The sequence below is a fragment of the Ovis aries genome, chromosome 3 (assembly GCF_016772045.2).
Source record: "Ovis aries strain OAR_USU_Benz2616 breed Rambouillet chromosome 3, ARS-UI_Ramb_v3.0, whole genome shotgun sequence".
NCBI lineage: Eukaryota > Metazoa > Chordata > Mammalia > Artiodactyla > Bovidae > Ovis > Ovis aries.
In genome coordinates, this window is record NC_056056.1 from 9,199,467 (window position 1) to 9,224,161 (window position 24,695).

Genomic DNA, 24,695 nt, shown 5'->3' on the forward strand with positions numbered 1-24,695 from the left:
AGTGTAGTAATTTATCTGGGTTGTTTCTTGATATTTCATCATTTTAAATTATACTTTATTGTACTTTTGTTTAAACTACAAAAATAATGTATCTTTGTTGCCATAAGCCAAACCCAACAGGGGTACACAAATAAAAAACCACGAAATCACCCTCCCCCAGAGCCGAGCCCCTTCCGCACACTAAGGTAATCCCATCGGGCAGACAGGAGTGTATTCCTCCAAGTTTTTGTGCCAAGCAACATAAATACATGTAATTAAGTGGGACTCAGACCAGAAGCCCAGGTCAAACCACAAAGGCCTGCGGGGCCCAGCAGATCATATCACTGGCAAAGCTGCAGGTGTATTGGAATGAGGACAGATGGGTCCAGTGGCTAACTGAGCCACTTAAAGCTCTCCATTTTGAACATTTGGAAAACACTAAGTTGGCCATAAAAATATCGGAGAAGGAGACTAGACAATGCTCCTGGGCAGGGTAGCAGAGTTGGAAGGAGCTCAGACTCTGGAGCCCTGGTCACTTCCTGAGCCCTGTATCTATTGGCTAGGCGACTGCAAGACAGTCACTTAGTCTCTGTGCTTCTCATTCCTCTGAAAAGAGGCGATCCAACAGTCCCTTCCTTGTCAGTTCACTGTGAGAAGAAAATTATGTAAAAAGCACTTTGCACTGGCCTGGGACACACTACTACTGGTCACCAGTTTGCAACCACTGCTGGAGACAAATTATTCTGCAATTTGTTTTTTAAAACCTGATGATGTGTCACGGGCTTCCCTCACGTCAACAAGGGGAGAGAGATCTGGTTGCTTTTTGATAAATGCCTAATATGTGGCTGATGGGGTTTCCATCCCTTCCACTTTTTGCCACTACAAACAGTGGTGCAGAGAGCAGCTTTGTACTGCCTTTTGCATTGGGGCTTCTGCAGGACTTGCTGCTCGGCTTACAGATATGGATATTTGATACTCATTCAATATTTTCAGATTATATTCCCCAAAAGTTAGAACAATTCATACTCCCGACAGCAGTGTAAGGGAGCACTCATTTCCCTCAGTCACTTGCTAACATTGGTTTTATCAATTTTTGTGAACATTTTGCCACTTAAAAAGGTACAACAGAAAACTTTTTATTTGCATTCTGGTAGTGATGATCTTTTGAGGCAGAGACTCCCAACTTCTTTCTTTCTCCTTTACTTCTCCAGCAAGAAAACTCCTATTAGCTAAGCACACCCCATGGTCCCTTGTAGCTCGGTGTGGCTAAGCTCTACTCAGTGAGATGTAAATGTTAGTGCTGGGTGAGACTTCTGAGAAGTATGTGAAAGGGAAAGGGCATGCCTCTTCTCCTCTTTCTCCTTCTGGCTTCTAGAGTGCAGATGTGATGACTGGAGCTCAAGCAGCCATTTTGAGTCAGGAGGCAATCTGCTATGGCTGCAAGAGCAGCGAGACATTAAAGGAACCTGTCTCTGTGGTGACTTTGATTCCATCACTCCAACCTCTTTACTCTTTCATGAAATAGTATAAACTCCTACATGTTTCAGTCGTTGTTATGCCAGGGTTATCTATCACATGTGACAAAATCTAGTCCTGATACACCTTCTGATCCCAAAGTCAAAACTGAGCCTTTATTTCTCTTTCTGTAGCACACACAACTAACAGTGCCTTGCTTTTTATCTTCCCTATGGTTAACTTAAGTCTCTGAAAAGTGGAACACTCATTTCCCAACTCTCCTATCCATTCTCCCAAAGGCTTGGGTTTTACAGAGATGGTTTAGAATTTTCAACCTATTATGTTTTCTCATACAGTTCTCCTCTATTTTAAAAGTTCTTAATAACACAAAATAAAAATTCCATGTCACAGTAGCAATATCCCATGAGATTAGTCTCTATGAGCTAAGGGGTGCACACCACTCACTGCCCCATCACTCTCCACATCCCCCACCCCAGGAACGCTGCTCTAGTTGTCCTTCGGCTAGAGAACGTCGTCGGATGCTTCCTCGGGCACACTTACCAGATGACATGTTTTATGTCCTCACACGTGTGAAATGCCTTTCTCAGTGACCAGGAGTGTCATCTCAACGGGCACAGCAAGGGCTGCAGCCCTCTCCCTCGAACAGTCTGGGGACCCCGGGCCACTGTCTTCCAGCCTCCAGGGCTGCATATAGGAGGCCCAATGTCAGCCTAATTCTCTCTACTTTGACAACAATCTGTTCTTTCTTCCTACAAAAATTTAAGGTTTTTCTCTTTCTTCTCGGAGTTTAGGACTTTTACTAGAAAGTAGGTCTGAGTGTTGGTTTTTGTGTGGGATGAAAGGATCCGTTTAATCTGAAGAATCAAATCTTTCTTCAATTCAATGACATTTTCTTCTATTGTCTTCCTATTACTCCTCCATCTACTCCTTTTTCTCCTTCTGGAACTCCCAAGACTCCATGCCAGGTCCCGCGGATAAGCTCTCCAAGGCCTTTCCCTGCGGACAGCATCTCACATTTTAGTTCATTATTTCCATTTCTTTTTATTATTTTTCTGGGTTTTGAGGCGTTTCTTCTACTGGACCTTCCAAACCACCAATTAAAGCCATGTTTTTTAGTTCCAGCAAGCCTCTGGTACACTTTAATTGCATCCTCGTAATTCTCTGCTTATAAAGGTCTTAAACATCTTCTCCTTCTATCCTGCCTCAAAGGACCCACTGCTCCCAGTGTGAAGCTTGGCTTCCCTCTGTCACTGGCCAGGTCCCCACAAAGCTGTCATGTGTCTCTGCCTGCTGGAGGGTGCAGGTTCACGCAGCCCGTGTTCACGGCAGATTGCTCGAGCTATGGCAGCACTGGCGAGCCTGGACAACTTCTAGCCTCTGTTCAAGGGCACCCTCGTGAGCACACTGTGGTTTTCCTGCTGAGACGTGGGGAGAGGACCCCCTGCCCTGTGGTCCCCTAGTGATGACAGGGGCTAGGAGCATTTCTGCCAGACCCCCTAGGATCCGAGATTGAGCAGTCCCTCTGAGGGCATAGGCAGCAAGTAGGTAGCTGCAGCCCTGCCCATGGAATCCATTTCTCATCAGACTCAAAAGCACAGAGGAGAGGAACCCCACTTCTAGAACTAGACTAACCTAGAGTCAAAACTCAACTCTGCCACTTACTTGCTGTGTGATCTCGGAAAAATGAGTTATCACCCAGTCTCAGCTTTCTCACGTGCTCTTACCTTTAAACCAAGTTATTTCCAACAACCTCCTTAAAGGAACCAATCCCTCTGATATGTAAGTTTCAGGGAACTTGCTTCTTCAAAGCACCGTATGAATTACTTGTACTGTAATCAGGGAAGCCTGGGGCCCTGGCAGGAAAGCATCAGAAATTTTACCTTCTACCACTTTGTGAGAGTAGCTTGACAGAAGGGTAAGGTACTAGGAAGAATCTGAAAAATATTGTAATATTTCAGCTTTTAACACTTTTGTGACTACTCCAACCTGAATAAGATCTCCTAGGATTCTTCTAGGCAGATACTCCCCTGTGGTCATATGTTGTCTCAAGACCTGAGGACCATGGCTACAGAGGGGATGGGTGTTGAGAACCATAAGCAAGTCCATGTTGGTTCCCATCTGGTGACACTTATTGAGCACCTACTGTGTGTAAGGCATGGAGCAAGGCACTGCATGGAATACAATAATGAGCAACACACAGCCCCTGCCTTAAAAGCGCTTGACGTCTAGTCAGGGAGATAAGGGGGAGGTCAAAAAAAAAGCAGACTGCAATGCAGACTGTGGCCAAGGCCACGAGAGGGGGCTGAAACAAGTGTCATACAGTTTAAAAGGAGAACTTAAGTGAGTCAGGAGTGCAAAAAAGCATTTTTAGAAGAGGTGTTGGGTAGGCTGGACACAACCTCAGGGAGCGAGGAGGGCGGGAGGAAGTAGGCAGGAAGACAGGGGTTGATGAGTAGATCAGAGTCTCTGGAAGACCACGAGCATGTCTTACTCACCTTTGTATTCCTTCCCCCATCCTCCCAGGGCCAAGCGTGACTCCCACCACAGGCTGGCCCTTTCTGACGAAGGGTCTGTAGCAAGGACAGCCCAAAGTGAGGAGGGAAGCTGAATGGAGCGGGGGTGGGCAGAGGTTTGTGGGGTGAGACAAAGACTTGACTGAGGTTGGGAGAAAGGAGATCACCAAAGTCACCCCAACTGTAGGGAGGGTGACACAGAACGTTCGTCTTCTGACCAACAGGAGCAAAAGGATGACGCTGAAACAGTGTGGCAACAAGAGGTTTTGCACGAGGAGGAGAGAGAGAAAGGAAAAAACCCTGATCCAAGAATCAGGAGTGAAAACCCCAGAGCCCAAGTCATCCCAAGAGAAAGCCCCTGAAACACCCTCTGGGTGTGGCTCACTGAGGACACCTGAGTCCCAAAAGCCCCTGTGCTCTCCACAGCCCCACAGGCTCGCCGGCAGGAGGTTCCTCTGACCTCAAAGGCACCCGCTCACCCGTACCAGCCGCACCTCTGGGTGCCACACCCTGGCCCTCTGCTCAAGAGGGCACAGGGCACCAGGGTCAGTGAACCCACTTACCAGGAACACGTGTTGGGCTTCATAATCCCAGGCCAACAGGATAAACAGTCCCAGCAGGTCTCTTTCCAAACAGGAGCCTCTGAAAGAGTAGGGGGTAATTCGATTTACACGATGTTCCAAATGGTGAGATTTGTTTCTTGACGCTCAGCAAGGTCAGACCAAATATAGTAAAACAAGATCAGATTCTGAGCCTGTTCTGTGAAATGTCACAAGCCTTCCCCATAGATCAATATGCGACACCATTTAGCCAATCGGGTAGCAAAGCCTGCCCTAAAATCACCAAAGTTAACTTAAATCTCTGTGGTCACTATTCTCCTTTCCCGTCATGCTTTGGATACATGCTGGTGGAAGCACGGGAGGGTCTGCCATGGGACTCCACAGGAAGATGCATTCTAGCAACTGCAAAGCCCGGCCAAGACCTCAGGAAGGGCCCTGCGGGAAAAACTCAGGAGTACCCGGCACAAACACCCCTGCCCTCAGAGCAAGTGGCCAGGGAGGCAGCCCACGTGGCACAGGGCCACGGACAGGCATCCTGCACAGCCGCTGCAGAGGGCCCTGAGGCCGGTCTGCCTTCCCTCCTCCAGACCACCCCCTCTCCGCACCCCCCACCATCCCCAGGAGGGCAGCCTCATGACCTCCTCCACTGAGGAAAGCTGACTTCACCTCCCTTGGGTCCCTCCTTTAACCTGAAGTTCCGCATCGTCTCCTGGCACCTGACTCTCAACTCTGAGGAAGAGGTGTCCGCCTGAGACCCAAGGCCACCCAGGGCACCACCACCTCCCCACCGGCACCCCACTTTGCACCCTCAGCCTCCTCCACTCTCTTGATTCTTCCCTCTGCCTGAGAGCACCCGAAGTTCTCCCCAGTCTTCCAAACAGCTTCGGCCCTTGAGCTCCAGGCTACATCCACCCCCACACCACACCACCTTCCCACCACGCATTAGGTCAGCAGGACCTAACGGCTGAGCTTTGAACATGGTTCACCAGCCCCTCATCTCTCAGCCTCAATAACATCCTCATTCTCCTTCTCCTCCCTCCTGTCTCCTCTACTTGCCCCCTTCCCTTAGTCCTCCCACTTCCAGAGCTTCCTTGCAGCCCTTCCCCTGGGGTCCCTGGGGCCCAAGGCGCTCAAGAGGCCAGGCTCTGCTTCCCTCTCTGGCTTCAGGCCACCCCCACCCCAGCCCACACTTTGTGTTCCAGAAGCAAGAAAACAACCCAAACACAGGCTGCTGACCCAAACCGACTGAGGCTTCCTCCTTACCCACCTGCTTCCCGCAGCCAGGCCCCTGCTTGGGCTGCCCCTTCTGTTATGACCTTGAGCCACAGCTCATCAAACTCTCCAGTCCTTCACTACTGACAGCTGAACATGCATTGAGCAAGTACCTCTTACATACATAAGCTTATTTGTAAATTAAATATACGTTCTAAGGTACTGATATGTTCGTTACTTTACAAAACAAATGCAAAGATCAAAGGAAGAGATAAAGATGAAATATGTTAAAATGATTATTCATCAATACAAAAAAAACTTCCATTCTCACCATTAATAATAATTTGAGTGGAACATGACTGATAAGCTTCCTTCCGTCAGCGTTTTAAATAAACTTCCCATGGAAATACAACATGCGTGCAGAAGAATGCATACAGGAACACCATGCAAGCACACAGGTCAGAGGAGCCTCACAAAGTGAACACACCCAGGTCACAGGACCCGGATGGGGCGGACACACCACGATCCCCTCCAAAGACCCACCACACCTCCTTCCATCTCTACCAGCCTCCCACGGGTGGCCACCACTCTGGTTTTCAACAGCAGAGGTTACGTCTGTCTATTTACACTTTCTATGAATGGAGCCATACAGGACATGATCTTTTGTGCCTGAATGAACATTATGTTTGTGAAATTCATCCTGATTTTTCATGGCTGTTCACTTACTGTTTTCCCTCTGTGAGAGTTTACCGTTCCTGTCCCCTCTGTACCGACGGACACTGGGACTGTTTCCAGCCTGGGCCGTCACAGGAGGTGCTGCTGTAACCCTTTTGAGTGGCGCCATGTGGTCCATTCGTATGCCTTCATGCTGGGTGGATACCCAAAAGTGGAACTACCGGGTCATAGCTGACTAAATGTTCAGCTTTGTTAGATGATGGCAAGCAGGTCTCCAAACTGGCTAAACCGATCTACGCACCCAGCAGCAGGCTGTGAGCATCCTGGCTGCTCCACATCTTTGCTGGCACTTGAAGTGCTGGCATGCTCAGTTGCACACCAATCAACTGATTCTTTGCGACCCCACGGGCTGTAGTCCAGCAGGACCCTCTGTCCATGGAATTTTCCAGGCAAAAACACTGGAATGAGGGACTTCCCTGCCGGTCCAGTGGTTAAGACTTTGCCTTGCAATGCAGGGGGTGCAGGTTTGATCCCTGCTTGGGAAGGTAAGATCCACATGCTTCGCCACCAAAAAAGTGAAAGTGAAAGTGAAGTCGCTCAGTCATGTCCAACTCTTTGCCACCCCATGGACAGTAGCCCACCAGGCTCCTCTGTCATGGGATTCTCCAGGCAAGAATACTGGAGTGGGTTGCCATTTCCTTCTCCAGGGGATCTTCCCGACCCAGGGATCGTGACCAAAAAAGCAAAACATAAAACAGAAACACTGGACTGAGCTGCCACTTCCTTCTCTGGGGATCTTCCCGACCCAGGGATCAAACCCACATCTTTTGCATTTCCTCCATTGGCAGGTGGATTTTTTATCACTGTGCCACCTGGGAAACCCAGCACTTGAAATAGTCTTATTTATTATTATTATTTTAGTGGTCCTGATCAGTAAGATATCACAAAGTCAGTATTATGACCACCTTTAAAGAAGACTGAAATTAAGAGCCTCTCTCGTGGCTCACAAAACTAAGTGACTCAGAGCAGGAACCCAGGTTTTCTGACTCAAACAGTGTACTGTTTCCACCTGCAGCCACCTCTTCTCCTGGCTAACCCCAACTCCTCTTTCCTCTGGGAAGCTCTCTCTGATCACCCAGCCAGGTAAAACCATCTGGCTTATGGCCTCTGGGCACCTTGTACTCTTCTTTTGTAGCCACTGTCAGCGCTCTAATTAACCTTTCCTACACTTATTTGCTATTATTTTGGACTGATTTTTCCACTTATATACCTCTGCTGCTGCTGCTAAGTCGCTTCAGTCGTGTCCGACTCTGTGCGACCCCATAGACGGCAGCCCACCAGGCTCCCCCGTCCCTGGGATTCTCCAGGCAAGAACACTGGAGTGGGTTGCCCTTCCTTTTCCAATGTATGAAAGTGAAAAGTGAAAGTGAAGTTGTTCAGACGTGTCCAACTCTTAGCGACCCCATGGACTGCAGCCTAACAGGCTCCTCTGTCCATTGGATTTTCCAGGCAAGCGTACTAGAGTGGGGTGCCATTGCCTTCTCCAATTCAAATGCTGCTGCTGCTACTACTGCTGCTCAGTCGCTTCAGTCATGTCCGACTCTGCAACCCCATCGACGGCAGCCCACCAGGCTCACCCATCCCTGGGATTCTCCAGGTAAGAACAATGGAGTGGGTTGCCATTTCCTTTTCCAATGCATGAAAGTGAAAAGTGAAAGGGAATTCACTCCATCGTGTCCGACTCTTTGCAACTCCATGGACTGCAGCCTACCTGGCTCCTCCGTCCATGGGATTTTCTAGGCAAGAGTACTGGAGTGGGGTGCCATTGCCTTCTCCGATTCAAATGCTAGTACTTCCCAATTTTATACGTTAAGTAGGCTTACCTGGTGGCTCAGAAAGCAAAGAACTCACCTGCAATACAGGAGACCTGGGTTTGACTCCTGGGTTGGGAAGATCCCCTGGAGAAGGGAATGGCAACACACTCCAGCAATGGACAGAGGAGCCTGGCAGGCTACAGTCCATGGGGTTGCAAAGAGTTGGACACAACTGAGTAACTAACACACACACAAAGAGAATACTCTTTCCTGGTTGGGCAGTTGGCTCAGCCATCACGCCTCCACCACACAGAGCCTCACTGGAAACTGTCTTCTAATGGAAGTGCTCTATGAGCAACACTACATGAAAGGCAGACCGCTGCTGAGAAACTGCAACACACAAATGGAAGTCCACAGGTTTTACAGGTGGAGAATCAGGACGCCTGAGTCTGAAAACCCTGGCAAAGTCCATCTTCCCTCATGTGGAAAGTGGAAAGAGCAGCCTTGATGACCTCTAACCTTCAGATCTGACTGACACTGTATCTGATAAGCACAAAGGCTGCAGCAGTGCTCACTGCAAAAGAGCCCATGGCAGGTACACCCAGAGATAAATTAGAGAAACAGGCTAACTGAAGCAATTAGCATCTTTTGAAAGCATCAAAATAATGCTACATATCAGGGCTTCCCAGGTGGCACTCACAGTAAAGAAACTGATTACCAGTGCAGGAGATTTAAGAGATGAGAGTTTGATTGCTGGGTCAGGAAGATCCCCTGGAGGCATGGCCATTCCAATATTCTTGCCTGCAGAATCCTGTGGATAAAGAAGCCTGGCAGGCTACAGTCCATAGGGTCATAAAAAGTCACAGAAAGCGAAGGGAAACTAAAGAGCCTCTTGATGATCACGAAAGAGCAGAGTGAAAAAGCTGGCTTAAAACTCAACATTCAAAAAACTAAGATCCTGGCTTCCAATCCCATCACTTTATGGCAAACAGAAGGTGCAAACAGTGACAGATTTTCTTTTCCTGGGCTCCAAAATCACTGCGGATGGTGACTGCAGCCATGAAATTAAGACACTTGCTCCTTGCAAGGAAAGCTATGATAAACCTAGACAGTGTATCAAGAAGCAGAGCCATCACCTTGCCGACAAAGGTTCACATAGTCAAACCTGTGGTTTTTCCAGTAGTCATGTATGGATGTGAGAGTTGGGCCATGAAGAAGGCTGGGTGCTGAAGAATGGATGTTTTTGAATTGCGGTGCTGGAGAAGACTCTTGAGAGTCCCTTGGACTGCAAGGAAATCAAACCAGTCAATCCTAAAGGAAAACAGTCCTGAATATTCATTGGAAGGACTGAAGCTGAAGCTCCAATACTTTGGCCACCTGAGGCAAAGAGCCACCTCACTGGAAAAGACCCTGATGCTGGGAAAGATTGAGGGTAGGAGAAGGGGACAACAGAGGGTAGGATGGTTGGACGGCATCACTGATGTGATGGACATGAGTTTGAGTGGGCTCCGGGAGTTAGTAATAGACAGGGAAGCCTGTCATGCTGCAGTCCATAGGGTTGCAAAGAGTCGGATACGACTCAGTGACTAAACAATGACAATGCTACATATCAGCCAGCGAGTAACTTCTACTCTTATCAAAAAGTTTCCCCAAAAGAACAAATTCTTATCTTAGTCACCGACCAATCAGCACATACATCAATCCTATACCTTCGCTGTTTACAAGAAAGATCAGTGTTTCCTGATCTCAGACCTTAAACCCATAGTCCCAAATTGAACTCAACTTTTCAAATTATCAGGAAAAAACAACTAAAACCAAGAGAAACTGCTGCAATTACCTTTTCTCCATGAATCTATTTACCTATCTCACCTATGGCTCTTCCAATGTGTGTCAGAAACCACACCTCAAGGCAGCACGGGCTGTGAGAAAAGACACGTGAGGAGCCCTCTGTGTCTCCCATAGCTCCATCTTGGGCAATTTGTTCACCCTCTCTGAGCTTCAATTTTCTCCTCCGAAGACCAAAGTTGACCCCCACCTACCCCGCCAGACTCAACATGAGGCTAAAAAACAAGCTGTCAGAGACTTTGTAAAGTGCTAAAATATTTTATGATGAAGGGACCTCAGATCCAACAGCTTTCTCGTTTTACAGGTTCAGATCAGTCACTGGGCCCTCACCCTTTATTCCATGTGTCCATGTAATAAATACTTGTAGACTACTTACTCCATGCCAGAAGCTGCGCCAGGCACGGAAGACCGGATGGTGGGCAGAGAAGCCGTAGTCCGTGGTGTGACAGGATGCATACCCAGTACCGGGGCAGGGGAGACAGATGTGACTCACAGTTACACTGAAGTGCAAGCTGTTACACCTGTGGGCCATGTAAACCATTTGGCTTTTTTCTAAGAGAAACCAGAAGCTACTGCGGGGTTTTAAGCAGACGGAATACCACACTCAGATTGTTCTGGCTGCCGGTTACTAGCCCTGGGCTAGGCCTTGAACGTGGTGGGGAGAAAAAATGCACACTCTGACTCTGCAAAGTCTGGGAGCAGGGTGAGAGGAAGCTGACGCTGGTCACACAGTGTTACTACCCGCTATACCAGGGCGCTGTGGGAACCCAGTGGGAACAACCCTAGATACCAGTGGACTCAAAGTGCTAGAGATACGGTGCCTACAGAGGAAAACAAAACAAAACACAGCTCCAGAGAGGGCACAGAACAAGAAATATCAACATAGTGAAAGTCCCTAATTCCACATAACAGACTTGACTGCCACAAAAAGAGACACACCAAGTTCTCCAGAATTCACTAACTTGTTTTCCATAAATATTTAGCAACTCAGAAATGTATCAAAAGCACAGATTTCCCCTGACCTACTTATCAAGCTCATACAAGAGTGGGTGAGAATTACTGTATCCAATAAATACGAACTTAATTATTCATCATTCTTTCTTTTGTCTCTAATAAGATGATTTTCATGGGAACTTTGTTTTTTCAAGGAAACTTTTGACAGTTGAAGCCAAATATTTACATTTTCTTCTGATTACTCAAGTAACTGTCTTGACCTTAAAATACAATCAGATAATAAAAACATTTAAATCCTAATGAGGGAAAAGTATAATGTTGCATGAGTTTATATTATGTATGAGTTTATACTAAAGTCCCATTATTTACATGGAATCACAGAACAGTGGGACAGCAAGAACTTGGGAAACCAGCCTTCAGTTCCTGGACGGGTCTGAGACAGGGCCCACCCACGAGGTTGACTCCGTCCTCCCACTCACCAGCATCTTCTGATTTTGTGGGAGTCCAGCTTGGAGAAGGCAGTGGCACCCCACTCCAGTACTCTTGCCTGGAAAATCCCATGGACGGAGGAGCCTAGAAGGCTGCAGTCCATGGAGTCGCTAAGAGTCGGACACGACTGAGCGACTTCACTTTCACGCATCGGAGAAGGAAATGGCAACCCACTCCAGTGTTCTTGCCTGGAGAATCCCAGGGACGGGGGAGGCCTGGTGGGCTGCCATCTCTGGGGTTGCACAGAGTCGGACACGACTGAAGCGACTTGGCAGCAGCAGCAGCAATCTTGTGTGCACAGTCCCAAGGCAGGCTGAGTACTGCCTGCTACCCTGGGTGCTCCCAGCAGCCTGCACCACCCTCTCCACACTTTCCATGTGCAATAACTCACATAACTCATAGGCAATAAGTGAGCATTCCCCCCAAAACGGGCATCCTGACAGCCATGGACGTCAACAGGTTAAGAGAACACTGTTCGAGCTCACCCTGACTGGATGCTCACGACGTGCGAGCACTATGCTAAGCCCTGTTCCTCTCATCTCCTTAAAGTCAGGTAAGACCAGGGGGAGGTAAGTATCATTGTGCTTCCCGTGTTGATTAGGAAACAGAGCAGCGGTCACCTGCCTGAAGCCACAGGGCTTGCAAGTGGGGTAGGGACACGAACCCACAGAGGCCTGACTTCAGGGTCTGCTGTAAGTGCTGCCCCGTCTGCTTCGCTGACACTGAGGTGGTAAGTCTCCTGTAAAGAACACAATGGACCTGAAAGCTCTGCAAAATAATGGTGGGGGGGCCGGGGCGGGGGGGCGATGTGCCTCTCTGGGTCTGCACAGTCTCTCTCTCCTCAGAAAGTGCAGGTGAGACAAGCCAGACTCATGCCTCCTGTGGGGAAAAGCCGTGGAACTGATCAGTGCAGGTGATCAAAGAGAAGGGGCTTGGGGTGGTGCTGGGCTGGAACCACCTGTGAGAAGGCCCCAAGCAGAAAAGGGAGAAGAATCACTTGTGGGCCCGAGAGGAAAGCCCCAAGGACTCCTCGAGCACTCTGTGACCTCAGAGCTGGTTTCTCAGACACCGTGGCCATCACCTTCACCACTGACTGGCATCATCACCGCTACACGGAACCCAGAGAAAACAGCCAGACAAGTGCTTCCTGGTGCTGCCCCAACACTAAGGATAATCAAGTACAATGAGCACTCTGTAAGCATCAGTCAGGCACTGCGCTGAGCAGCCCACAGCATTATTTCACTGAATCTTCAACAACAGCCCTCAGGCAGGTAACCCTGACATTCCCATTCTTCCATCAGCTCACTGAGACTAACAATCGGGAAGACGCTTGCCCATGGTTACAGAGGTGGTGTGTGGATGAGTAAGAATTGGAACCCAGGTCTAGCCCGAGTTGGAATCTGCTTGGCCACATCACTTGGGGTCCTCTGCCATCACCAATCCCCTTCTGATCACATTCTGTTTGCGCCTGACTCCTCCACTAACTGTCAGCTCCCGGTAGGACACAACTCTTCCATCTCCATGTGGCCAGCACTCAGCAAACAGCTGGGCCCAAAGCAAGAGCACAGCGAGGCTGGTGGATGAATGCCCACAGGAAGGAAGTGGCCCCAGAAATGCCTCAGGATGCCCCTCGCAGAGGCCAACCCAACCGCTGCTCCCCATCTCTCATCAGCAACTACGGCCCACCTACTCGGCTCCCTGCAGCCTGCTCCTCCACCAGCCAACCTCAAACGAAGGGTCAGCAGGCACACTTCTGAGGAAGGGGGAGGTGGGCTTCAGCAAGCGTGAGCAGTTCATTCTCGGACTTATCCTTCTTTCTGTTTGCCCGTCTTGTCCTGGACTATCTGGAGCAAATAATTCTTCCCTCTCCCAAGACTCGGTAGGACAAGTACCACCATTCAGACCCAAAACCTACAGCTGGCAGATGGCACACGTGTGTCTCGGTCAGCACTCAAGTACCTGGGGAATGAAGCAACAGAGTCCAGAGTCTGGTTTCATCAGAGACCTGAAGACCTATCAAGAAGAGTGTGCCAGCATTTGGTAGCATGACTTGTCTGAGCAGAGGTCCATCACAAGGTCCACCAAGAGTCTACCCTGGAAATGCAGGAGCAAAGAAAGTAGGAAACTTTCCCTGTGCAGAGAGGAGACACGGGCATAAAACCACGCGTGTGATAGCGAGGTGCATGCTCCAATCCAGGCTACTCACACAAGAATACCAAGGGAGCGCAGACAGGAGTGGCCACTTGCAGAAGAACTGAGTGGGTTTCACAGAGGAGGTGGTGAGCCAGTCCCAAACCACAGAGGGAGAAGTCATTGTTTCCTGCCTCCATGGCCCCCACACTGCCCAACTCCGCACCCCCGGGCCCTGTTCCAGCTTCAGTGACCTGTGTGCCAGTCTCCCTGCAGAGCATGTGAGCACCTCATGAGGGCAAGGACTTTGGGCATCTCCTGTGGCTCACCCTCCAACGCCCAGTAAGCGTCTGCTAACAAAGATTATTAATAACCCAGCAGCTACCCTTTGTGGAGCATCTACCAAGACCTATTCCTGCAAGTACTTCCCACACATGATCTCGTTTCTTCTTCACAAAAAGCCCCAAAAGGCATATCCTATTATCATCATCCATTTAACAGATAAGGAAACTGAAAGGAAGAAAGATTAGGTAAATTGCCCCAAGTCATACTGCGGTAAGTGACAGCTGCTGGACTTTGAATCATGGGCTAAATGGAAAATCAGTTTTCAATTACTAGTGAACAAATCCCTTTTGCTTTCTCTTTCTGTGTCTGCCTTGCATCCAGATACATGGACTGCCCTTCAGTCTACTGTTCACTGGAACTGGAGCCTTTTCTTCCCTCGAGAAAAACAAGGGCTGTCTCTTGTTAGTCTTCTAAACAATGACTGCTGACCATTACTGAGTAAACACCATGGAGGGTGGGGGAGAGTGGAGAGACAAAATTGTGCTCAAGGCATCGGTGAAAAAAAACATCTATTAAGGAGGAACTGTATGTACCAATTAGAACATTTTCCAATGCTGGGACGATTTCCAAAAGAAATCAAGTAAATAAATACAGGACCAAAAGTATGTATAGGATGCTATTCTTTGTGGAAGAGAATATAACAAACAAGAAAATGATAATAGTGGTTACCACTAGAGAGAAGACTGGGAACTGGTAGCTTGAGACAAGAAAGACACTTACTTTATAATTTTTCCCCCTTGAAATACTTATCTTTTAGAAAAACAAAAATCTATGTGTGATTTTCTTAATTCTTAAAAAAAAAAAAGATAAAAACATCACTTAAAGAAACTCCTTATTGCCAAGCCTTTTCCAAATGCTCATTTACATAAGACTGCAACCATGAAAAAAAAATTCTATGTTTGTGAAAACAGGACTGAACTTAATTTGTAGTGAAAGAGGACTGTGAAATAACTTTCATCTTTCATGTTGAGCTTCACCAATTTCACGATAAAGCTGTTGCAACTTTTTTTTTTCTTCAATAAAATGCACTTTGAAGATACAGATATAACATCCATATAAGCAGCAGGGATAAGATGCCACACCTTCTTCTGAAAGTCCCTCATTCATCCCTTCAGCAAGTATTTAATAAGCACCTACTGTGTGCCAGGCAAAGCACTCAACAGGTATTTTTTGATAAACAGCTCAGGTGGTAAAGAATCTGCCTGCAATGCAGGAGATCCCAGTTTGATTCCTGGGTTGGGAAGATCCGCTGGAGAAGGGGTGGGTTACCCACTCTAGTATTCTTGGGCTTCCCTTGTGGCTCAGCTAGTAAAGAAACTGCCTGCAATGTGGGAGACCTGGGTTGGGAAGATCCCTGGAGAAGGGAAAGGCTACTCACTCCAGTATTCTGGCCTGGGGAATTCTATGGCCTGTATAGTCCATGGGGTCACAAAGAGTTGGACAACTGAGTAGCTTTCACTTTCACTATGTGCCAGGCAAAGCACTCAACAGGTATTTTTAAAAGAAGAACTACATAACGGTCATCAGTGTCCTCCCTCCTGCCCTGCGGGAAAACATGCTTATCAGAATGCCAGAGCTAGGATCACTCTTGAATGATGTTCACATATCCTCGCTCAGCTAAGAAAACTGAGGCCTGGACAGGGGAAGGCCTGATAGAGGTCACACGAGAAGCGAAGGCCTCACAATAACCAGTCCTGCTCTCCTTACATGGGACATCCTATTTTGTTGTGTTGAAAGATGGGTGGTCAGGGAGGGGCAGAAACAGACCCTAACAGCAAAGGCCTAAGATATCAGGTGTCTTCACGTATCTAGCCACGTTTACTCTTCACAGCAACCTCTCAAGGTGGGCATGATTATCCCTGTGTTATAAATAAGGAGACTAAAGCTCTGAGAAGTCAAGAAACTGGTGTGTGAGGCTTCAAAGGCAGCTCTGTCTGACTTCTAGCCAGAGCTCTTACCCTCCATGCTGAAAAGGAAAATCAAGTTTAAAAGGTAGACTGGAGCCATATCACAGAGAACCCTGGATGCGATATTTTCATTAATGAAGTTTCTCTCTCAACCTTGGATGTGGTCACTCAAACACTACCAACCAAAAAGCCAATCCTCTCATTACCCAACACATTTTCTAGCTCTCGTGGACCACCAAGTTTGGGCTTTCCTTTGAACCCACAGAGCACGATCATTACCCAGAGCACAGCACTCTCTGAGTCATTTACACAGTTTCTGCCAGGACAGTACGGGATGATTCATACATGCTGCCTTTAGAGCCTCTGGGTCCTGTCACACGAGCACAGACCCCCGTAAGGACCCACATCTGAGACAACATCCCCATGATGCCACTGGGTCACGCCACAGCAAATGGTAGTGAGAGAGGCCAGCACCATGGCAGTTGGTTCCCCAAAGTCCCACAGTGCCTGAAACAAGGAAAAGTGCGGGTTCATTCAGGAGAAGCCTCCTCCTGCTGCTCTTCTGGACATGCAACACAGGTGGGAGGGACTGATCACACTGCTGGTGAGCAGAGGCAAGGAGAGGTCACACACTTGGCTATGGGATACTCTTCCAAATAGGAGGGAGTCCCATCATCTTGCTTTCCTCTCTCCATCACATGGAAACCTAACCAAGTTTTGGCATTCCCCTCTTTTGGGTGTCTTCCTTCTGGAATGTGATAAAAATCAGTGTTCATACTTGGATGGGGAAGGGAAATTCCATAAGGCTCAAGTCTGGGCTTCGTGTTCCAATTCAGAGTCCTCACTGGAGTTGGGGTCTAGAGGTCAGCAAACAATGAAATGTTCCGGTGCTTTCCATCTGTCACAGCTCCCTCACAGGCCTCATAGGAAGCAGGAGTCACCATCCCACCACAAACCTCATCCCCACTACCAACCTCAGCCCCACTTCGAACAAGAAAGCGGTCTACTGATTAGAAATCCCCTCCACAGGTTTCCCTGGTGGCTCAGTGGTAAAGAATCCGCCTGCCATTGCAGGAGTCACAAGTGCTATCCCTGATCTGGGAAGATGCTACATACCTCGGAGCAGCTAAGCACGTGCAACCCAATGGCTGAGCCTGTACTCTAGAGCCCACAACTCTCTAGAGAGCCACGACTGCTGAAGCCCGCACGCCCTAGAGCCCGTGCTCTGCAACGACAGAAGCCCCAGCAATGAGAAGCCCTCAAACCACAACAAAGAGTAGCCCCCACTCGCTGCAACCAGAGAAAAACCTGCACAGCAACGAAGATCCAGCAAAGCCAAAACTAAATTGATTGATTAAAAAAACAAATCCCCTCTTTCAACCTCAGTTTCCAAACACAATCTGCCCACTAGCACAGAGGCAGCAGACTCATAGCTTTACACAAAGATGTGCTCAGTCTGTGCCACCCCCACAAGCCCCCTGAGGGGCACACAAGGCAGGTACCAGGATGCACACCGGGCATAGGAAGAAACAAAGCTCAGAGGTGAGAGACTCTCCCAGGCAACAAAGAGGAAAAAGCCTATGAACCCTCATTCCTGTTCTGCCCCCTCACCAGGCTGCCACTTCAGTCTTCTGGAGACGACCACTGTTAAGATTTGCAGCAGCCTCCAGATCCCAGGAGCCAGTCGGCCAAGAACCCTTCCACCCTTCCAGCTTCACACTAACTACTCTTCAAGCACACACATTTCTCAACAGCTGATAGAATGAAAGCCAACGGGCGGCCCCCACCCCGCCCCGCCCCAATCGAGGCATGCCCCCTGCAACAGCGACACGAAAAAGCCTCCCCGAGATTGAAAACCAGGGCGCCCCACTTCAGGCCACTGCGAGGCATAGGGGAAGCCGCCGGCCTAGTAACCAGGGCAGCTGAGACCCAAGTCCGACTCAGGAGGAGCACAGGCAAGGCCGAGCTGGCCCTTCCGGCCCAGCGGCGGCAACCCTCGAAGCCTCCAGAATCCTCAGAGAGCCCAAAGCTCCTGCTTCCCCTCAAAAAAAAAAAAAAAAAAAATCCCGGCAGAGGAGGAGGCAGCATTCCCTTCTCCCCGCGACCCCTCACTCACCCTCTGCCCGCTGCTCACCTAGGGCCCCCGCTTCCGGACCTGCAACCACTCGGGGCCCCGCCCCCCACCCCTGCAGGTCTCCCCTGGCCCCGCCCCCTTGCACCTGTGGTGTCCTCAAGGCCCGGCCGGTCCCGCCGCTTCGGCCTCACCTCGCAGACCCTCCCCCGGCAAACCTGTGGTTCCCACCTGGCCCCGCCCCCCCGCACCTGCAGCCCCTCAGCCCTTCCTAACTGCCTCCTCCAGCCCCGCCCCCCGCACCTGCGGCCTTGCCCCACCTCCACACCCCTCACACACACACCTGCCGTCCCCCAGACCAAAATCCCCATCCCCATCATGCACCTAAAGTCCCCCGACCAGGCCCCGGTGCCCCCCAGACCTCCTGAAACAACCGCACCACCACCAGCCCCCAGCCCCGCCTCCCGCCCCGAGGCCCCACCCCGGCCCGGCGGCAGGCACCCCAGCCGCGGGGGCCCGCCCCTCGCACCTGCAGCTCTCTCCGGCCCGGCCCTCAGGGTCCCGCCCCGCCCCGCCGGCCGCTCCTCTCACCGCCCGCTCTCGCCGCCGCCGCCGCCGCCGCCGCAGTCCCGGCCGGTCACCTTGACGCGGGCCGCAGCGGCTGCCGCCGCCTCCTCATGGCCCTGGGAACGGCCCAGGCGGCAGCGGCGACTTCGCTGGGAGGCTGGAGCCGGGCCGAGCCGGGCCAGGGCCGGGCCGGGCGCAGCTGGAGCGCGGGCCGACGCGGGAGGAGAGCCGGTGCCCAGCCGCAGTAGGAACCGTCCGCTCCTGAAGGGGGGGAGTCTGAGCGGCGGGCCGCTCAGCCAATCGGCGCGCGGAATCGGACCTCTCTCCCCAATCAGCTCATCGCAGAGGCGGAGACACGCAAATCGGCCGGCTGGGCGCGCCAGTGCGCAGCCGCTGCAATCCAGGTCCTCCCTGGCCTCGGCCTCCGCTAGAAGCCTTCAGACGCGGTCTCTGCCTGCAAGGAGGCTCCGCTGCCCGCACACCCCCATCAGAGCCCCGCCACGCCCATCTTCTTCCTAGAAATAGCAGTGCGTCTTATTCCCCATACATCCTTCCAGGCCTCATACGGTTTCCCCTTGAAATCCCTACCTAAGATTCATTTGTTTTTCAACAACACAAAAAAATGGCTTTGTGAGAAACATCACCTGAATGCCCATTCTTTACGACTCGGAGGTAGGCGCAGAACACAGAACATCAAAGCCAGAAGAAACCTTCGACAGCCTCGGGTCCAACCCATTTCATTTATATCTGGGCAAAATTAGGCCTCTCGAGGTAAAAAGACTTGCCCAAGACCATACAAGTACAAAGCTGGGAAATTCTTTCGGCTCCCAGATCCCTTTCTCTGTGCCAAGCACGATGAGGTGAGCAGAAAGGTTAAGTCATTTGATCAAAGACCCCCGAGATAATAAGTTGTAAAGGCGGCCGAAGCCAGTTCTGTGAAGCCCTGCAAGTCAGAACCACAGAAAATCTCTGTTCTGCCTCCCACAGAATGGAGGCTCTATGTCCTACGTTACTCTGAATGATTCTTGGATGCACAAGCAAGTAGTATAAGTCATTTTTGACAACTTTCGAATTCATTCTGCAGTAATATCAGAGTATGGGAAGACTTGTTACTGTCTTCCCATAGCTGATAGAAGAAAAAGAGAGAAACAAATGAACACAAGAGAAACCGGGTCAGTGGAAATTAATGCATTTCTAAATCTTAAGGGATCTCCGAGGGAAATTTCTGCCATCTTGCATTAAGATAAGAATAATTATCAAAGAAGCTACTTAGCTATTTTACTGAAAGAGAGCAAGAGACAATATAATGCAATGGTTCATTCTGCTCAGAACCTCTCTATTCAGAAATGCACAGAGTGGGGGTTGAGTGCAAAAGCTGGAAACTTTTGACTACCTGAGTCCAAATCTGCTTCTGCCACCAGCAAGCTGTGTGTAGATGAGTGCTTTACTTAACTGTCTATGGGCCTCGGTTTCTTTCTTGAAAAATAAGTGTGCTGAAAATAGCACCCTCTTCAGAAAGACTGCTGGGAAGATTAAATGAGATGACACGTGGAAGAAGCCCTAGTACCTAACAGTAGCTCAGTAAACATTAGCTGTTGTTATTTCTACCTGTGTGACTCAGGGCAAGCATGGAAGTTCAGCACAGTGTGCATAATATATGCTTTCTAAATGGCATCTCTTATTTTCAAAATGGTTACGCATAGCTTCTAAGTTTTCTTCAATTAACATAGATTCTTTTGTAATATATCAAAAAGTTATTGTAAACCCAATTTTAAAATGAGAAAAGGATCTGAATCCAAATGCCAATAAGCATGTGGAAAGATGCTCAATATAACTAGCCATCAGAAAAATGTAAATCAAAACCACAATAACCTCATGCACACGCATAAGGATGCCTATAACAAATGAGATGGACAATAACAAGGGCTGGTGAGGAGGTGGAGAAACTGGAACCCTCAAACACTGCTTGTGGAACTATAAAATGATGCAACCGCTTTATAAAACAGTACCTTAAAAGGTAAACGTAGGGTTGCCATATGACCCAACAATTCCTATGTATATACCCAACAAAAATGAAAGCATATGTCCATGTAAAAAACTGGTACACAAATGTTCATAATATCCAAAAAGTAGAAATAACCCAGTGTCCATTAACTGATGAATGGATAAATAAAATGTGGTATATCCATACAACAGACTATAAAAAGAAATGAAATACTGATACATTAATTAACATGGATGAACCTTGAAGCCATGCAAAGTCAAAAAGGCAGATCACATATGATTCCATTTATATAAAATGTTCAGAATAGGCAAATCTATATAGTGAGAGAACAGATTGGTGGCTTGGTGGGGGGTGGTGCAAGAATTGAGGGTAATGGCTAAGGCAGGTGGACTTTATTTTTGAGATAATGAAAATATACTAAAATCAGTGATTGCACAACTCTGTGAATATACTATAAGCCATTGCATTGTATACTTTATATGCATGAATTATATAGTATATGAATTTATCTATAATAGTAAAGCTATTATTACAAGTTATCAGAAACTCTGGTCAGTCATGTCGCTGTCATGCTCAAACACCATGTAACAGGATGTAGACAAGATCCTGACTGCATCTGCTGGGATTCAGATCACCTACAGCGAAAGTGTGATGTGCTGGTGGAATAAGTGGGCTCTCAATGAAGGGGAAGGAACTTTTGAGCTAGGGGAGGAAAGGAGGGCTGGAAAAATCACCAAGGCCAGGCCAGCTGCCTCCGCATAGGCTTGTCTGTCATGCAGAGTGAAGTTTTGGGACAGTTCAAGCAGATGTTTTCATTAGAGCTGCTGATCAACAAGGAAGTTGTATAAACAGACTCTAGGGTGGCCCCCCGGAGAAGGCAATGGCACCCCACTCCTGTACTCTTGCCTGGAAGATCCCATGGATGGAGGAACCTGGTGGGCTGCCATCTATGGGGTCACACAGAGTTGGACGCTACTGAAGCGACTTAGCAGCAGCAGCAGGGTGGCCCCCATAATCCTCACCTCACAAGTCTATGGGCTTGTGAGATCCTCTTCCCTGAATGTATGCAGAACCTGACTTACTTGCAATCAGTAGAATAAGGCAAAGATTTTTCAGTGCTTGTGATTATGTTCAGTTCAGTTCAGTTGCTCAGTCGTGTCCGACTCTTTGCGACCCCATGAATTGCAGCACGCCAGGCCTCCCTGTCCATCACTAACTCCCAGAGTTCACTCAGACTCACGTCCATCGAGTCCGTGATGCCATCCAGCCATCTCATCCTCTGTCATCCACTTCTCCACTTGCCCCCAGTCCCTCCCAGCATCAGAGTCTTTTCCAATGAGTTAACTCTTCGCATGAGGTGGCCAAAGTACTGGAGTTTCAGCTTTAGCATCATTCCTTCCAAAGAACACCCAGGACTGATCTCCTTTAGAATGGAATGGTTGGATCTCCTTGCAGTCCAAGGGACTCTCAAGAGTCTTCTCCAACACCACAGTTCAAAAGCATCAATTCTTCGGCTCAGCTATCTTCAAAGTCCAACTCTCACATCCATACATGACTACTGGAAAAACCATAGACGTGACTAGACGGACCTTTATTGGCAAAGTAATGTCTCTGCTTTTCAATATGCTATCTAGGTTGGTCATAACTTTCCTTCCAAAGAGTAAGCGTCTTTTAATTTCATGACTGCAGTCACCATTTACAGTGATTTTGGAGCCCAGAAAAATAAAGTCTGACACTGTTTCCCCTTCTATTTGCCATGAAGTGATTGGACCAGATGCCATGATCTTAGTTTCTGAATGTTGAGCTTTAAGCCAACTTTTTCACTCTCCTCTTTCACTTTCATCAAGAGGCTCTATAATTCTTTACTTTCTGCCATAAGGGTGGTGTCATCTGCACATCTGAGATTATTGATATTTCTCCTGGCAATATTGATTCCAGCTTGTGCTTCATCCAGTCCAGAGTTTTTCTTGATATACTCTGCATATAAGTTAAATAAGCAGGGTGACAATATACAGCCTTGACATACTCCTTTCTCTGTTTGGAACTAGTCTGTTGTTCCATGTTCAGTTCTAACTGTTGCTTCCTGATCTGCATACAGATTTCTCAAGAGGCAGGTCAGGTGGTCTGGTATTCCCATCTCCTTCAGAATTTTCCACAGGGTGTTGTGATCCACACAGTCAAAGGCTTTGGCATAGTCAAGAAAGCAGAAATAGATGTTTTTCTGGAACTCTCTTGCTTTTTCCATGATCCAGCGGATGTTGGCAATTTGATCTCTGGTTCCTCTGCCTTTTCTAAAACCAGCTTGAACATCAGGGAGTTCACAGTTCACGTATTGCTGAAGCCTGGCTTGGAGAGTTTTGAGCATTACTTTACTAGCGTGTGAGATGAGTGCAATTGTGTGGTAGTTTGAGCATTCTTTGACATTGCCTTTCTATGGGATTGGAATGAAAACTGACCTTTTCCAGTCCTGTGGCCACTGCTGAGTTTTCCAAACTTGCTGGCATACTGAGTGCAGCACTTTCACAGCATCATCTTTCAGGATTTGAAACACTTGACTGGAGTTCCATCACCTCCACTAGCTTTGTTCCTAGTGATGCTTCCTAAGGCCCACTTGACTTCACATTCCAGGATGTCTGGCTCTAGGTGAGTGATCACACCCTCGTGATTTTCTGGGTCCTGAAGATCTTTTTTGTACAGTTCTTCTGTGTATTCTTGCTATGTCTTCTTAATATCTTCTGCTTCTGTCAGAAGATACTAAGATAATCGTTAACAGCAAGAGTGAGAGCCAGTGTCCTGGAGGTAGCTTACAAAGAGGCTCTGATCACCTAAGGAAGACAAAGGAAAGACACATTGAATGGTAGGCCGAAAACTGGATTGTTAGTCCAGAGCTCCAGAGATGTCTGACTGCTCAGCCTAGGCAAGTCTGCTTGGTGAAGGTCAGAGCCCTGGTGGGGAAAACCTGGGACTCTGAGTAATGGAGTGTAGACATTTGGATGGATGTTTCTGAGGATATTGCCTCTTCAACATGCAGTTCAGGCCCCTCTGGGCTTGGACACTTTTCCTTAGTAAGGACTGGAGCTACCACTGTGCTTACTGGTTCTACAGAAGCCCTTCCCTGCAGACAACAACTGCTCCTGCCTGCAGTGTTGTCCCAACCTCCTCTCCACGTGGCCAGGCTGATAACCAGAGTTAAATTCCAACATAATCTGTCTGTTGATGCCCAGGGCCTGATAAGGGAAGAAATAGATGATATGCCTAAAGGATGCAAGAATTAGCCAACATGTACGGGTAGGAGCCAGGAGAATACCTCCTAGGGTTGAATTTTGAGAGTGCTTGATCAAGGAAGCTGGAATGTAAGACCAGATAAACAAGAATTTATTGACTTCGGGATATTTTCTCAGGACATGGGATTGAATGCCCTAACAAGGACCCAAGCTACTGGAAAGGCTCTTAGAAGCCTGGGGGGCGGGGGGGGGGGGGGGGGGCGGGCGGAAGTGACCAATTCTCAGCAAAATGGAAATATCTGAGTTGCCCTGGAAGATGGTAAAAGGAGTGGCTGTGCTGAAATGAACATACACTCAATCCTCATTATTCATGGTCTTCATATTTGTGAATTAGACTATTACTAAAATTTATTTGCAATCGAGAATCAACACCCATAGTACTGTCAAGGTCATTTGCAGATGGGCAAAAATCTGAGTCACCCAATATGTGTCTGGGCAGAGGTCAAACGAGGTAACACTGCCTTCTTGTTTAGCTCTCACACTGTAAACAACTGTCCCTTTCACAGTCTATTTAGTGCCACGTTTTTCACATTTTTGGTACTCTTTCGTGGTGGTTTTGCTGTCTAAAGTAACCCCCAGGAATAGTGCTAAAGTGCTGTCCAGGGTTCTAAGCACAGGAAGGCTTGATGTGCCTTACTGAGAAAGTGATGTGTTAGATGAACTTGGCTCAGGCATGAGATACAGTCCTGCTGGTCTTGTCTTTCCTGTGAACAGATCACCAGTATTTATCATATAAACTGCCTTTAAACAGAAAGACACATAAAACAAGGATATGTATTGACTAGTTGGCAAAAATATTGTGACCAGTGACTCAAAAAGAACCTAACTCTGTGTTTCCCTTAGGAGCAGTGGTTCAGTATTCACTAACT

The 24,695-nt window shown here is 48.4% G+C and overlaps 1 protein-coding gene across 16 annotated transcripts in view; it reads right to left on the reverse strand.

The window, feature by feature from the left end:
- The window catches only part of RALGPS1 (Ral GEF with PH domain and SH3 binding motif 1), a 302,601-nt gene extending 283,801 nt beyond the window's left edge, over positions 1-18,800 (reverse strand). For 11 of the 16 annotated variants that reach the window (XM_042245692.2, XM_042245691.2, XM_027966434.3 and 8 more), the window contains exons 1-2: positions 18,500-18,800; positions 4,532-4,610 (exon numbers count right to left, since the gene is read on the reverse strand). The gene's annotated coding sequence lies outside the window, so the exon portion shown is untranslated. Of the gene's footprint in view, positions 1-4,531; positions 4,611-18,015; positions 18,065-18,499 lie in introns of those variants that run through there. The other 5 variants (XM_042245687.1, XM_042245689.1, XM_060411789.1 and 2 more) reach the window with 3 other exon arrangements.
- Positions 18,801-24,695: the final 5,895 nt, after the last annotated feature.